Below are 12,147 nucleotides of genomic sequence, written 5' to 3' on the forward strand. Positions count from 1 at the left end.
CAGTTATAGGTCATGTAGGGTATATGGTTCTCAGTGGTATTGTCTGGTTTCAACTGTAAGTGCTGGGAGTGGCTTGCAGCAGCCATCTACATCCTCCTCTTCATTGCCCCATGCTGGCTTGGATCCAGCTTTGAGACCATATCTTCCTCTGAGTTTGAACAAATACACAAATTTGGTAAGCGTTCTTTTTCCATTCTCAGCACATGTCCCAGCCACTGAGGTCTTCTTTTGTAGATTATTTGTGAAAGGGTGCCTTGTCCAGTCGTTTTTCTGACTTTTTCATTTGTCTTCCTATCTCTATATGTTATTCCCAATATTCTTCTCAGACATTTGTGATGAAATGCATCCAGGTTTTGTGCATCTTTCTTGGTACGTTGCCATGTCTCACTGCTATATGTTTTGATGGTGATAACAATTGCTTTGTACACGTTCAGTTTTGTCTTGAGGGAGATGTTTTTGAGTTGCCAGATGTTTTTGAGTCTTCCAAATGCAGTGTTTGCCTTCCCAATTCTTCTTCTTATTTCCTCAGAATTAATACCATCTTGGCTGATGGTACTTCCAAGATACGTCAAATTGTCCACCTTCTCCAGTTTCTCTTCTTCAATTTTGATTTCTGTCCCTGTAGTCCCCATTAACATGACTTTACATTTCTTTGCATTGTATCTCAAACCTATCTTCTCCATTACTTCTTTTACTTGGCTTGTGCATTTTTGTAGTCCGTTGGCATCTTCACTGATAAGAGCGATGTCATCAGCAAAGTCTAGATGAAATAGCCTTGAATTGTTCCATGTTAGGCCATATGTATCACTGTTGCATTGTTTTAATCCATAGTCGATGACTAGCATAAACAAAAAAGGAGACAGGATGCACGCCTGCCTTACACCTATCTTGATGCTCAATGGCTTACTCAATCAATTTTCATGCAGCATTTTGAGTTGGCGTAGAATGCCTTCATAATGTTGATTAATTTTGTTGGAATTCCATATTGTTCCACAATTTTCCACTTTTTCTCTGTTTACACTATCAAATGCCTTCTGAAAGTCCACAAAATTAATGGCAAGGCTGCCTTGGAATTCAATTGTGTTCTCAATAGTCCATCTCAGGGTGAAAATAGCATCTGTGCATGATCTCTCTTGTCTAAATCCAGATTGTTGTTCATGTAGGATGGTATCCATCTTTCCTTTCATTCTGTTCAGGAGGACTGCTTCTAGTACTTTTCCTGTGACAGATAGAAGTGTTACTTCTCTCCAATTTGAACAATTGCTTAGGTCACTTTTCTTTGGTAACTTGATTATGATGCCGAGGGTCCATTCCTCCAGCACTTTCTCCTCTATCCATATTTTGTTGCACAGCGAACAGATGACTGATTCCACATCTTCGCCTCCATATTTAAGCATCTCAATATGAATGCCATCCAACCCAGGTGCTTTGTTGTGCCAGTGTAGACAAAGCCTGACATAAAACACTACCAGCTGGTAAATTCTCAGTTGTTGTACTGAGATTTGGCTACACCGGTTCCACTGATGTTAATGGGAGGTTAAAAACCACACTGATGTCCCTATGGGTGTGATAATGCCACCAAAGGGAATAGGAGTCACATATGGTTATATATGTGTATAGTCATAGGTAAAACTTTCAGAAATGTTTAAGAAACTTAGGAGCATAAGTCCCATTTTCAAAATGTCTTAGCCTCACACACACAGGTTCCTATGTGTACACTACGCAGCTTTAAGTGACACAGCTGTGCCGCTAAAAGGCGCACAGTGTGGCTGCTGTTTGTCGGCTGGCGAGAGCTCGCCTGCTGATAAAAAACTTCCATCCCCAATAAGCACCATTTGCTTTGTCAGCAGGAGAGCTCTCCTGCTGATAAAGCACTGTTCACAACGGTGCTTGTCGTTGGCAACATTTTTGTTTTCCGGGGGTTTGTTTTTTTTAACACCTCTGAAAGACGAAAGTTTTGTCGTTCAGTTGCCAGTGTAGACAAAGTCTGACTTTCACTGAAGGTTAGGTTCCTGAATGCTTTTGAAAATGACACTTCAGTGTTTTTGAAAATTTTACCCATAGTTCTTATAGATCCCTCCAACACACAAACACAATAGAGGCAACATCAAAGTAGCTAAGAAATGAGGTGTATCAAGGCTTCAGTGGCTTTTGTTTTCTTGGCAACAGTTGCCGAGCCTTTAACCTTTTTAAACAACATTCAGCATGTAAGTTATTATTATAGGGTCTCTAAAAGACTTAAACATGGCAATTTGTGAAATCCACAGCAGACAGCATTCTCTATCCTTTCTTCCTGGTTTCTTGTTACCTCTCCTAGTTGGGTCTTCCCTCCTCTTGCAGCCGCAGCTTTCAGTAGCGGGTGAAAGATTAAAAACTCTTGTGTTCCAGTTCAAGGTTTTCTGTCTCTTCCTGTCTTTTTGCTGACAATTTTGGCAGTGTTAGCCTTGGCCAGAACACCCAAGACGTACTGTAGCCTTGCAAGTGACCACAAGAAAGCAAGCATATTTTGGGACTTGTGGATAGTTTGAGAGAGTAGGTACTTTAACACTGACAACAAAAATCTGGGTTTTAGACATGTGTGTGGGTGCACGTGTGCAAGACTCTCTCTCCTTCCCTTTAGTGTAATTTCCCTTCTCTTTTCTGAAAACATTAATGTCTCCTTTTGGAAACCTTAGGAGTCAGTGTGTCAGAGAGAGAGAGAGAGAGAGAGAGATCCTGATTCTAGACTGTGTTCGAGTCTGGTGTGCCTGAAGGAGGATGGGCGGAGGGCAGAAATGTGGCTTTATGCCACCTTTACACTTATTAGATTCTGACACTGCCATGGGCTAGTTTAGGCTCCCAATGTAAGCTTGAGCAGCCCTGGGGCTAGTCTAATTTATGCCCAGGCTGTAACTGTCCCCAAAGGAATATATGGTAGTGAAGAATAGCCCAAGCACAGGGTACTCTAGCTTCATGCTCTCCTTTTCCAGTATCACTCTGCTCCAGGGTCTGCTTTTTCCCCTAGCACACTCCTGCTCCATGGTCTGCCAGGGCGGAGCATATGGCCATTCTGTCAGTCCTACACTATTGAGGGATCCTCTTTATGTCAGGGGTATTTCCCAGTGGAGAGATCCAGCTGGTTTCCAGTCCTGCTCACCAGAGCATCATGAAGGTGCTGAGGAGTAGCCCAGAATTGGGTCCAGCATATGAATTGCCTTCTTTTTTTCCTACTAAACTATTCAATGTGATACGTCTCTTCAGGACATGCTTAGGAGCGGAGGCATCACTATTGTTAATAATCCACACCTAAGAGAGAAGTGACTGTTAAATGGCATTCCCGTTTAGGTGGACTACTGCTGGGATAGCATTCCTGCTTTCCCTCCCTAAAGATTCGTGTTGCTCATGAGACTCTTCTGCCAGTGAGACAGAGCTGTTCAAAATGACATATAGGTATGTATCAAACCTGAAATGTGGGCCAAGGCTGCCACATTTCTGGCCAGTGTGAGCCAATTTGTGGCCAGCTAAGTGGTTTTGACCTGAAATCAGGTAAATCTTGATGATTTGGGCTGATTTTGATAGTGGCAAAAATGTCATCCTCCTCTGGATCTTTTCTATTTTTGTCCATGTGTTCTTCCTTTTTCAGATGCACGCAAACATCTTTATACAGGTTCCATGCTGTCAGCTGAATAATTATTATAAGTTAGACCTTTGTCAGAACATGTTTTTTTGTTCTCAGTGCTATAGTGAAACTTGTGAAGCATTCTGAAAGTGTTTGCAGCTAAGCATTTCCCTCTTCCCTATGCTAATTATTCGATAAACAGATATTAACTGATGGTACCAGGTTAGGCAGTTATGGAATTTGTCCTGAAGTGCTACTGATTTTAAACAGTGAGACACTTTGGAATTAGTGAATGGCTTCAACAGAGGACTGGACTTTACATAACATACTGAAACACCAACACAAATTCCTGCTCTCTATGAAATTAACTTACAAGGATTTGGGGACCAGCTGTTTGCACTGCAGAGGGTATGTATGCAACCTTTCCCTGTAGGCAATTATTTTTTCAGAACAGAGCATTCATTCATCACAAAAAGAATTCAGGAAAAGTTGATTTACACTGAACATTCAGTCTCTTACACAACACTACTGTAAGCTGTTTAGCTTCAGAAGTTTGGCATTATATAAGACCAACTAGCAGTGAAGGGTTTTTTTGTTCAGTACATGTAACCTACAATGACACTTGGATTTTCTGCAATAACACAAGGCTCATACTGTAAATAAAGATGTTAATTCAGAATTGGTATAATGAACAATAAGTTATCTGCAACCATAGGAGACTTTAGATACTTTTTAAAGCTGCTGTATGAAACCCAGAACACACTTACATACTGGGTGAGAGCAATTTTTTTTAAATTAACTGAGTAACTCACTAACGGTGATACTCCTGTGTCACTTCCATTAAGTGAGTATTCAGCAGCTAGGATTATTTTGCCTGACGTTCAAGAGGACGTTTGGCTGGGTGGGATGAAGGAGTCCAAAACTTGACAGAGTCATGAAAAGGGGGGAGGAGCCATTCTGAAGGAGGCGTGAACACAAAATGTTTGAACATAGGTGCACAAATTAAAGCTGTTCGGAATAGCTTAAACTTGCAATTCCATCAGCTACATGGATGACATAAAGATGACACTGACCATGAGAACTTAATGAAGGTAAGGTAACATTCCCTGTAGGAATGAACTATGAGCATTTCTCCAGTATATTAGGTACAAATCCACTCTCCTTCAAAACTAGACCAAGATGCCTTCTTGTTTTAATTCCTTTTTTTCCTTGAACAAAATAAAAATGTTCACCTTAATAATTTGTGTTTCAGGCATAAAAAGGGAGCAGCATGACAGTTAATAGCCTGCAGTCATCTAGCTCCCATCATCCCAAAAAATCCCAATGTGATAAACCACTGGTAACTGAATAAAAATTAAATCTTGTTTACATCCCTATGTAATGACCAAAACTATGTAATGCCTGCAGGCTTCAGATGGGCAGAGAAGGCAAGTCCTTAGCCAGGTAAATCTGTTTCCCCCAAAAGATTAAGAGCATTGTTCAATTTGGCCAACTTCTCGGTTCCATTGTCCGATTAACTCGGTTCCATTGTCCGATTAACAACTGAAAACAGCATCCCTCCACCCTCCAATCCCAAAGCTGCAGGGTTTTGAAGGAAGTGAATCCTCTCAGTAAAGAATCAAACTGAAATATGTTCCAGCTCAAATGACTACAACCGCAATACAGTGGAATCATCTGCTATAAAAACACATGCATACAGGTACTGTGGCAAATTGCACAGAGTAGAATAAATGTCCAGGCAAGCTCTTTAGGGCTGAGACAGTAATTTATGACATGTTTGTACATGGGATACTGGGATTCAGTCTAGTTGCAGCCTTTCAGCACTACCTCAACAGAAATGTTAAATAAATAATAATAATAGTATCAATCTGAGATAACTATTGTACAGCTGGGCAAGAGAATCTCTTGTACTGCCTGGGGCCCAGGGTCAGTTTTAAAAGAGGTATGAGCAGGGCTGCTCAGGAGACAATTTTGTCATATTTTGACCCAAAGGCTGTTGCCAAATCTGAGTAGTTTTAACCCTTTAGAACAGAGTGGTTCCCAGTGGTTTCTTGGGGATGACAGGAGTCACTCTGCCAAGGAGGAAACAGACTGTAATAACCTGAGCATTAAAATCAGCGGCTGCACCAGAGGCATTGAGAAGCATTGCGCCTATCTTTACAAGAGGTGCTAGAAGTGAACCGGGGAATTACAGATCAGTGAACCTCACCTCAGTACTAAGCAAATGCGTTGAAACAGGAATTAAAGACATAGATATAAAATTGCCTACATGAATGCAATATGATAGGGAGAAACCAGCATAGCTCATAGCACTTTATGGTCTAAATTGACCATTTATGATCATCTAGTCTGACTTCTTGCATAACACAAGCCATAGAATTTCACCCAGTAATTCCTGCAACAAGCTCTGTTCAGGCTCAAGCATATCTTTTCTAAAGTCACTTATTCTTGATTTCATGACTTCAAGCGATGGAGAATCCACCACATCCTTAGGTAAATTGTTCCAATGGTTAATTACCCTAATTGTTACAAATTTGGACCATATTTCTAATCTGAATTTGTCAAGATTCAGCCTCCAGCCATTGGAACTTTTGTATTTTTCTGCTAAATTAAAGAGACTTCTACTATCAGAAATCTTCTCCCCATATAGGTACTTACAGATGGGGATCAAGTTACCTCCTAATCTGCTCATGTATAAACTAAATAGACTGAGTTTCTTTAATCTTTCGTGGCAAGGCATGCTTTTCAAACCTCACATAATTCTGAACCCTTTCCAATTTTTTTAAAGTGTAGATGTCAGAACTGGATACAGTATGGTCTAACTAATGCCTTGTAGCGTGATGATGACACTTCCCTATTTCTACGCGATATTCTCCTGCTTATAATAAACACCCATCCCTCTGCTTATGCGTGTAAAAGAAAGTTGTGCCTCTCCAGTTTACTGGAGTTCTTTGACTGAGTCAACAGAATAGTGGCGAAAGAATTCTACCTACTGGTTCTTCTGTTTGTACTTTCTAAAAGCCTTTGATAAAGTTCTTCACAAGAGACAGTTTAGGAAACGAAGTTACCATAGGGTGAGGTAATTTACTACTATAGATTAGAAAATGGTTGAGAATTAGAAAACAGTGAGTATGGCTATACAGTCATTTACAAAATGGAAGTGTATTAATAAGGGGATGCCCCAAAGATCTGTACTAGGATTGGGGTTATTTAATGTGTTCACCAATTATCTGGAATGTGTGCCTGTAAGTGTGGAGGGGGGGGGGGGTAGTCAAGGGGAAACAGACAGCAACATTTGTAGATGATCGATAATTGTTTTGAAAAGGCACACTTAGAAAAGTCTTAAAGGGACGGATTGGGCAACAAGATGGCAGTTGAAATTCAATGTAGGTAGGCATGAGGTAATGCATATTGGGAGGAATGATTTGAACTACTTATATACACTGATGGTTTCTAAATTAACCACTCAAGAAAAAGACTTAGGCGTTACTGTGGACAGCTTAATGGAAACTTCTGCTCAGTGCACAGCAGTGGTCAAAAAAAGCAAATGAGATGTTAGGCTGTTTTAAAAACTGGATAGAGAAAAATACTGAAAATAGAAGAACACCATAAAATAAATCAATAGTATGTTCTCCTTTTTTTAAAAAATGAGTTCAATTCTCACATTATCTATGAAAAGATGTAGGACTGGCCTGGAAAAGGGCAATGAAAATTATTAAAGGCATGGGCAAACTTCTATAAAGGGCCGGGTTTTAAAAAGATGCCAAAATCTGAGTCACTCAAAATTTAGGTACTTTTGTAAATATGGCTCGTAATCTCTTTACACCTCTAGTTACCAATTTTTAAAATGGGGATAATAGCATTTACTCACCTTAGTGAAGCACTTCGAGATCTATGGATGAAAAGCGAAGCGTATTGTCATTATTATTAATAACTATTATTAATGGTAAGTTAGAAAAACTGAAAGCAGAGACCGTTTTGCCTGGGGAAAAATGAAAAGCTTGGGGCTTCAGTTTGTGTCTATGTATGGGGCCTTATGTTAATATTAGGTGTTAATTCAGGTAGTCAGCTTCTAAGCTTATGATCACACATGCCTGGTTGAAAAATTGTCCTGTGGCTTATAGCCAGCAATATCCACCCACCTCCTTATTGCTGCAGTAGATGCGTTTGCTATACAGTAAATAGCTGTCAGATTTGTAAATTTAACATTGTTTAGTCTGAGCATAAGTGAAGAAAATGGGAAATCTGTCCGGCAGCGGGGTAGGTGTGGTTTGAGACAGCATTGTTTTCTGCCAAGGATTTTTATTTTTATTACCAATCCCTGGAGTGCCTGGAGGATGTCACAAGGTCCTTCAGCCACCCCAGGCTATGAAACTGGGAGGGGAAAATATGAATCAACGCAGTTTTATATAACTTACAAATGTGTTTAGCATTTTCTGTGACAGAGGGAAGCCAGTCAGAATGTTTAACTGTTTCTTTTGTGAACTTTATTTTGTTGATCCGGAGGTTTGCTGTATTCCAGGCTTGTTTCAGATCAGGGACAGGCTGTGTCCTTGCCACATGACTAATACATCCTAAACCCAATAAAATGGAAAAGAAAAAAATTAAAGTTATGCAGTGAAATGGAATTATTGCCCCTCTCTTGAGAAGCATATGGAACAGTGGTTTGAGCATAGGACTGAGAGCCAGGAATGACTTAATTCTAGTCCGGATACACTGAATTTGTCTGTAGTCTTAAACAAGTCAGTTAGGGCTAGATTTTGACTAGTTTAATGTGACTCCATAGGGGAGTAGGGTAGAGAAAAGGGCCTCTCCATGCAGCTGCTTTAGAATTAACTGGATTGAGGCTGGGACACGGGGAGGAAAGGAGGTGGGTGGGAAGAGGGCATGTTGTGGGTGGAGCCATAGCTGGCACAAGAGGGTGAAATATCTTGCTGGCCCATCTCCCCAGAGCCAGAAGAGCGGGGCAGGAATTGTGACTCAGTCCTATATACCACTCCTTACTCAGGGCTGAGCATAAAGGCCCTTTGTCTCTCTGTCTTGCTTTCCCCTTGGTAGTTATGATGAGGATTGATTAGTTAATTGTGAAGTGCTCTGAAGATGAAAAGCCCCAAGTATTATCTATTTGGGGGGGATAATTATTTTCCCCTCACACAAAAGTGCATCTGAATAAAAACTGACCAACTGTGTAACCATTAAAAGGACTGGAGAATTTGCATTTGTCTCAAACAAACCAAACAACCCTCTCAGTAGGGACATGATAACAATGACATTTGCACCTCCTTTTTCTTGATCAGTTTTTCTCTCTTCTCACACAGAGAAAAGTCTCAGCTCCCTTTGTTTGCTTTAGGCTGATGTTCACCTCCCCTTGAGCCAAACTCTGCTATCCACTATTCAGACTTTATTTCCCAAAGAACAGCCTCCTGAAGCCCTGTCAGACCTTATGAAAGGAGTTCTCACTCAGATTAAAAGAGAACTGTGTGTTCTCCCTCTGTCTCTCTCTCTCTGTATGTGTGTTTTGTAAAAAGAGTAATAAATTAATCATTTCAACGTTGGGCAAGGAGTCTAGGTGTTGTATTTGTACCGTGCACTTACATAAACACAGCAAGGGTCAGTTAACTAATGAGTGGCTGGAGTGGGAAGCTGAAGCTCTAAGATGATCTAAAACATTTTACCACATTTTTCCATATAGGAGACCTTGAAGTAGTAGCATTTGCTTTCTTACAACAGAAACAAGTCAGTTAAAGTCCAAAGGAAAGATTGAGGTTTTACATTTCTGTTTGTGGTACAGGAAAAGGGTTACGATCTCAGTGGTTGATTCAGTGAAATAACATCTCCTTTATACACATCTGCCTAGCAAGTAGGGCGGTAGTTGGAAATACCCAGTCTAAAGCATTAAAGATTTGCTGGCAAATAGCAAAGGCATTTTCTGCTGGGGAAAAATTGTTATATTGAGTAGTCACTTTGCATGCTTAGGACTTACCAATACCAAACACCCTGGACTTACATTGTATTTTTTATTTTGTAAAGTATTTAACATACTATGAAGTGACTCAGCTGCATATTTCACATCCAAGGTGTTACAATAATGATCCTAAATAAGAAGATATGTTTGATATTTGACAATGGTAAGTGATATATTTATACCAAACTGTTTGGGTCTCAGTAGTGTTTATTCTGCTGTTTGAAGATGCAAATATGTTTCATTTTCAAAGTGTTTTTCTTTGACAGTTTAAATGAGAAGAGTAAATAGATAAAATGTAAAGCTAGAAGCAATTTTTCCTGTATGAATTTTGTGCTTTTGCTTTTCTGTTCACTATAATGAATATCTCATTTTAAAGTGATAGGGGGAATTTGGAGTGATATAGCTGCTCATCTTTGCTTGTTGTTTGATCAGTAATCTCATGATAAAAAAGGAACATGTATATTTAGCCAGTCAATACCTGCAAAATAGGATGTTCTTTGTTGGACAATATTTTCCCAGGTAAGCATATTTAAAAGTAGGGACTTTCCCGCAACAGAAGCTTTCCTTAGCTGTCAAGGCCTCTTCAAGCTTATAATACTATGAGAAATAGAATAGAAACAAAATAAAAAATTATATCATCCACTATGTAAATGGGTTTGTAAATCTATAAATCATCTCTCTCACTGGTAATCAACCCTAGTGAGCAGAATTTAGAGGAAAGGTTAGGGGGTTTTCTGTTAAGTTTTTGTTAAGACCCAGTGCCTTTTTCTGAATCATTTCGGAATCTTATTTCATTTTAACTGTCCAGTCTACATTTTAAAAGATTTTATTTTCCTTTAGAGAAACTATGCTGAAAAATACAAGCATATTTTAGCCTCAGTGAGAACTGGACAAAGCTAATATCTGATCCTGTCTAAAACTGCCACATATTTGCAACCCTTTTAAAATAAAACGTTAATGTAATCACCCATCACACTCTCAGAGAATACTTCCAAGCAAGAAGTCAAAATGTACCATTTACTTGAATCAGAGTGCAATGCTATCTGATGCAGGAAATCGGTAAATTGGTCCAGAATCTCAGCCTCAAATCGGAGACATATTTGTTTAGCCATATGCTATAAATAAAATCCCTAGACTTGGAACCTTGCCAATATTATTAATACGGTGTTCATTTGATAGTTCCATTTATTATGAGTCTTCTTAGTAACTGCTTCATACACTATGAATCTAGAGACGCAGCATACAGAATAGTATATTAACTATATACTGGCGGAACTGCCAGTGGAGTCTGGCTGCAGAGCTGGTATATCCAGTGCCAGGAGGATCACCCCCGTGTAAAGGAAACCCGCTGGTGGTGCAGAGTCAATGTAGAGGCTCCTCTGGTATCTCTCCCTGCTGCCAGGGAAGAGGTTATGGCTGTTGGAAAAGACAGCTGGGGGCAGAATGCCGTTATGCTGTACTAATCCCTGGCTGCTGCTTTGGCCTTGTGAGGCTGTTAGCACCCAACACAGCTTTGAACAGCTGCTCTAATTTACACGGGGGCGCTGTCACTGCACACCATGGTCTCTTTACACCAGTTTTGTACCTGCTCCCTCACCTCTAGCCAGGGATCTGAACCAATGTTTTTACTCCTGCTGCATTTTGCATCATTCTACCCCATGCATATATTGCAGTATATACGCTCGCTACTTTTTGGAGTGATACTATGTGTCCATTTATAAGAAGATATTTTTAGAATATGGTTGGTAATCTTGGGCTGTCACTTAGTACCAATTTGTCAAAATGGACCTCTGTTTTGAATGTCCAGCTTAAGATAACGTTACTAGCTCCTGATTTTACAGAGATGCCAAGCACCTATAGCTCCCTTTGACTTCCCCTGAAGTTATAGGTGCTCTCTAACTCAGACCCTAGGTGTCTCTTAGAATCATAGAATGTCAGGGTTGGAAGGGACCTCAGGAGGTCATCTAGTCCAACCCCCTGCTCAAAGCAGGACCAAGCCCCAGACAGATTTTTGCCCCAGATCCCTAAATGGCCCCTCAAGGATTGAACTCACACCCTTGGGTTTAGCAGGCCAATGCTCAAGTGGACACCCAAAACTTAGTCACACAAAATTAGAGGATGATTTGGTAAAGTTTGGCCTTAAATTCTCTATGCCTTGTCCGTTAAAAGGGATTTATCAGACCTACTTTGTTTTTGATCCTCAGATGAAAGATGCTGTAGAAGTACATGGTATTATTATTTAGTTTTCAATGTTTAAGCTGCTGTCATCATAGCAATACAAAATTATTAAAATATTTACCATGTAGGCTCCTGCAGTAAAGGAAGTATAATGATACCACTTCCCACTCTCCAAGTCTGTGTAAACTGATGATGGGCTTTCTACTGTGCCCCAAAAATTATGCTCAGGATCTGTTCGATCAATGGGAAAAACAATTCCCAAAGTCAAGACCCCTCAACTCAGAACTCCTTGCCAACAGCTTTGATATATTTAAATCTCAGTACTGCTAGCACAAATGCATCAGCTGATCTCAAATGTCATGGTGGCGCATGGGAGAGAGCCAATCACTCGAAGGCTAGGACATAG

General features: G+C 40.1%; 1 long non-coding RNA gene across 1 annotated transcript; it reads right to left on the minus strand.

Moving 5' to 3' along the window:
• Window positions 1-7,468: 7,468 nt before the first annotated feature.
• Window positions 7,469-10,155, minus strand: LOC120373915. Its single transcript, XR_005585799.1, has 3 exons — window positions 10,042-10,155; window positions 8,017-8,172; window positions 7,469-7,490 (listed from the first exon to the last, which is right to left on the minus strand). It is a non-coding gene; the product is annotated as an uncharacterized LOC120373915 (long non-coding RNA).
• Between the last annotated feature and the right edge of the window lie 1,992 nt (window positions 10,156-12,147).

Source organism: Mauremys reevesii, linkage group 10, assembly GCF_016161935.1.
Source record: "Mauremys reevesii isolate NIE-2019 linkage group 10, ASM1616193v1, whole genome shotgun sequence".
NCBI classification, from domain to species: domain Eukaryota; kingdom Metazoa; phylum Chordata; order Testudines; family Geoemydidae; genus Mauremys; species Mauremys reevesii.